The sequence below is a fragment of the Mustela erminea genome, chromosome X (genome assembly GCF_009829155.1).
Source record: "Mustela erminea isolate mMusErm1 chromosome X, mMusErm1.Pri, whole genome shotgun sequence".
Classification (NCBI taxonomy): Eukaryota; Metazoa; Chordata; class Mammalia; order Carnivora; family Mustelidae; genus Mustela; species Mustela erminea.
Window position 1 is genome coordinate 37,922,814 of NC_045635.1, and position 4,744 is coordinate 37,927,557.

At 39.7% G+C, this 4,744-nt stretch overlaps 1 pseudogene; it reads left to right on the forward strand.

Moving 5' to 3' along the window:
- The first annotated feature begins 2,509 nt into the window (after positions 1-2,509).
- On the forward strand, positions 2,510-3,148 carry LOC116582820 (annotated as a pseudogene).
- The last annotated feature ends 1,596 nt before the right edge of the window (positions 3,149-4,744 follow it).

The window sequence follows — 4,744 nt, forward strand, 5'->3', positions numbered from 1 at the left end:
TGGAGGTGACAGAAATGTGTAGAATCTTGATTGTGGTGATGGTATCACAGGTGTATGTGTATGTCCAAACTCACCAAAAAGTATCCATAAATATGTGTGTTTTATGTATCAATTATGCCTCAACAGAACTAAAAAAGCAAAGTTCAAAGAAAGGGATCATTAGTATACTTGATGATCTCATTTAAACTGATCTCATTAGGATAGAAAGTATAGCTTTTGGTTCAGCTTGTCCACAAGCTTATAAGGCCTACTTATTAAGCCTTTTGAATTACAGCCCCCAAGCCTAACCCAGATTCCAGGGCCACAATATGTCAGCTTAGACATGAGTGTCCTTGGTCCCCACTAACCTCACAAGATGGATCTAATACAGACTCATTCTTTTGACTTCTCTCTTTTTCCTTTCTCCAAATTTTTATTTAAATTCCAGTTATTAGCATACAGTGGAATATTAGTATCAAGTATAGAATTTAGTGGCTCATCAATTACATACAATACCCAGTATTCATCGCAAGTGCCCTCCATCATTTCCATCATCTATTTAACCCATCTCCCCCCAGGCCACCCTCCACCACCCACCTCCCTTCTAATAACCCTCAGTTTGTTTTCTATAGTTAAGGGTCTGTTTCTTGCTTTTCCTCTCTCTTTTCTACCCCCATGTTAATTTGTTTTGTTTCTTAAATTCCACATATGAGTGAAATAATATGGTATTTATCTTTCTCTGACTGCTGATTTCCCTTAGCGTCACACTCTCTAGCTCCATTCGTGTCATTGCAAATGGCAAGATTTCATTCTTTTTTGATGGCTGAGTTACTCAGCCATCTATTGGCATATTTGAGCTCTTTCCATAGGTTGGCTATTATTGATAATACTTCTATAAATACCAGGGTACATATATCCCTTCCAAACAGTATTTTTGTATCCTTTGGTTAAATATCTAATAGTGCAACTCCTGGATCCTAGGGTAGTTCTGTTTTTAACTTTTGGAGGGACCTCCATACTATTTTCCAGAGTGGCTGCACCAGTTTGCATTCCCACCAACAGTGTAAGAGAGATCCCCTTTCTCCACATCCTCACCCACACCTGTTGTTGCCTTCTCTAATTTGAAATCTGATTGGCTTGTGGCATAAACTTCACTGAAGGCAAAACCGCATCTTTCATAAAACTATAAAAGTGAAGTTGCTGAAATCATTATTTTAGACAACACAATATTTTAAATGTCAGGAGAAATTTTAAGTCTATTTATTGAGCCTTTCACTATGTATGCAGGAATTCCAATTACTAATACCGTATTTATACATGTCTCCCTGCCATGACCATCATATACTGACTCATACCTGACAAAATCAGAAGAAATAAGATTATTTTTCCACAAGCAACCTTCCCATGGGCTGCTACAATTGGGAAGAATAAGCCAGAAGGGTGACAAAGACTGTAACTGATCACTGCAATGTCCAGGTAAAACTGCCATAAATCTTGGCAACATGGGCCCAGGCTTCTCCTTTCTTTGGAGGATTTCTACATGCTTGGATCTGACCAAAATCCTGAGGAGGCAGTAAGAATAATCTACTTATGTGAGAGGCTGATTTACCTCCTGGGAAAGACTTTCCATGTGGAAGAAGAATCACAAGGGGTATTTGGTGAAAGACAGTGGCCAATATCTGAGGGAAAAGAGAAATTCTGAAAGATAATAATAATAAAAAAGAACCAGTTACTCTAGTTGTTACTCATTCTTCCAGTCCAGCTCCAACAAATTCATGCCTAAGCCCCAGTATGATGAGGCACTAATAAAAGAATGAATGAAGAATTCATGTCTAAGGCCACTGGTATGACAAGACATCAACCATGTTAGTTTAGGTACCTTTGCTGGTAATGAAAAATAGCATACAATTAGGGACTCACTTCTTCCATGCATCCTAGATGCACTTTCCTTCTGTTTTCATGTAGAATATGATTATCTAAATTTTTCTTATTCATCATGGGAGGTCAAATACATTGTGTTCAGAAAATACCTTGTCAATCATAATCCAGGAACTAGGGCCCTGAGGTGGGTGACCTCAGAAGGACACCATATGAGCAGGGATCAGTGATACTAGGAGTGAGGGCTGGCCATTACTACCTCTGCACAGATTCTGTGGGCACAGCAGTGGCAGGAGGAACAGCAGGCCTATTGGTAGGCATTACCATAAGATACCACTACGGAAAGAGGCAGTAAAGAGAAGAAATGATTACTTAATTTAACTGTTTGAAAAAAAAATGATACATGACAGAAGTAAGAGTATATAAAAACCAAACATAGAGTCCAGCCTTTCACTATGTGAGGATGCAATATGAAAACTGTGAACCAGAAAGATAGCCTCACCAAACAGCAAATCAGCTGGTGCCTTGATCGTGGACTCTCCAGCCTCTAGAATTGGAGGAAAAGGGAAAAAAACAAAAACAGTGGTAACAAAACAAACAAACAATAAAACAGATAAAAATCTTTTCAAAAACAGCTACTTAATATAAAAAAAAATGGCGACTTGAAGTACAGAGTCAGAATGAGCATATTACTCACCTCAAGGACCAGATACAAGAGATAATGGCCAAAACCAGCACAGAGAACTCCTGCCTGAAGAGAAACACTGAACCAAATAGTTCACAGAGCCAGAACAAATGTGACACAGAGGAACTCTTGTAGGACTGAGACTGAGAAACTTAAGTCTGAATACCAAAGACAAGAACTGGATTCATATGGAGATTGAAATGTTCCTTAGAAAGAAGCTGCAGAAACTCGTGGAGAAGCTAGGCTTCTGGAAGGAGGAATTCAATATGCACACAGAAATGAATATAAATGAATATAAACAGAATGAACTAGATGCTCTCAAAGCTGCAAAGGTCTTTGACTTACCACACCTTCAAGGCCTTGCAAAGATGCTAGGAGTATATAAACAGGTCATGATTACAGATCATATAGAGCAGGAGAAGACCAGGAAGGAAGTAAAATGGGATGACTTGGAATTACACAGCATTATAAAGCTCCAGGCCTGGTGGCAAGGGGCTGTGCTACAGGAAGAAATGGGTTGGCTTCAAAATGCCTAAGCAGGACAAAGATGGTATCAAGGATTCAAAAGGAAAAGGCAAAGCTAAGTGGAGAGGCATGAAAAAGTAATTGAGTCATCTGTGTTTTCCTATAATATTCTGGACAGGACAAAGAAAACTTGAAAGCATAAGAAACATCTTTTACCATCACAGATAACTCATCTGTGGTTGATTCCTATTTGGACATTCCTCCCACCTTTTAAAAGATTATTTATTTATTTGAGAGAGAATGGTGGTGAGAGGCAGAGGGAAAGGGAGAGTCTTTTTTAAAATTTCTTTTCAGTGTTCCAGAATTCATTGTTTATGCGCCACACCCAGTGCTCCATGCAATAAATGCCCTCCATAATACCCACCACCAGGCTCACCCAACCTCCTACCCCCTCCCCTCCAAAACGCTCAGTTTGCTTCTCAGAGTCCACAGTCTCTCATGATTTGTCTCCCCCGCCAATATCCCCCAACTCACTTCTCCTCTCCATCTCCCCAAGTCCTCCGTGTTATTCCTTATGCTCCACAAGTAAGTGAAACCATGTGATAATTGACTCTCTCTGCTTGATTTATTTCACTCAGCATAATCTCTTCCAGTCCTGTCCGTGTTGGTACAAAATTTGGGTATTCATCCTTTCTGATGGAGCCATAATACTCCATAGTATATATGGACCATATCTTCTTTATCCATTCATCCACTGAAGGACATCTTGGTTCTTTCCACAGTTTGGCGACCGTGACCACTGCTGCTATGAACACTGGGGTACAGATGGCCCTTCTTTTCACTACATCTGTGTCTTTGGGGTAAATACCCAATAGTTCAATTGCAGAGTCACAGAAAAGCTCTATTTTTAATTTCTCAAGGAATCTCCACACTGTTTTCCAAAGTGGCTGTACCAACTTGCATTCCATCCTTTCCAACACATGTTGTTTACTGACTTGTTAATTTTGGCCATTTTAACTGGTGTAAGGTAGTATCTCAACATGGTTTTGATTTGAATCTCCCTGATGGCTAGTGGTGATGAACATTTTTTCATGTGTCTGTTAGCCATTTGTATTTCTTCTTTGGAGAAGTGTCTCTTCATGTCTTCTGCCCATTTTATTGACATGATTATCTGTTTTGTGTGAGTTGAGTTTGAGGAGTTCTTTATAGATTTTGGATATCAGCCCTTTGTCTGTACTGTCATTTGCGAATATCTTCTCCCATTTCGTGGGTTGCCTCTTTGTTTTCTTGATCTTTTCCTTTGCTGTGCAGAAGCTTTTGATCTTGATGAAGTCCCAAAAGTTCATTTTCGCTTTTGTTTCTTTTGCCTTTGGAGACATATCTTGAAAGAAGTTGCTGTGGCTGATTTCGAAGAGATTACTGCCTATGTTCTCCTCTAGGATTCTGATGGACTCCTGCCTCACGTTGAGGTCTTTTATCCATTTTGAATTTGTCTTTGTGCATGGTGTAAGAGAATGGCCGAGTTTCATTCTTCTACACTTAGCTGTCCAATTTTCCCAGCACAATTTATTGAAGAGACTGTCTTTTTTCCACTGGATATTTTTTCCTGCTTTGTCGAAGATCAGTTGACCATAAAGTTGTGGGTCCATATCTGGGCTCTCTACTGTTCCACTGGTCTATATGTCTGTTTTTGTGCCAGTACCACGCTGTCCTGGTGATCACAGCCTTGTAGTAAAG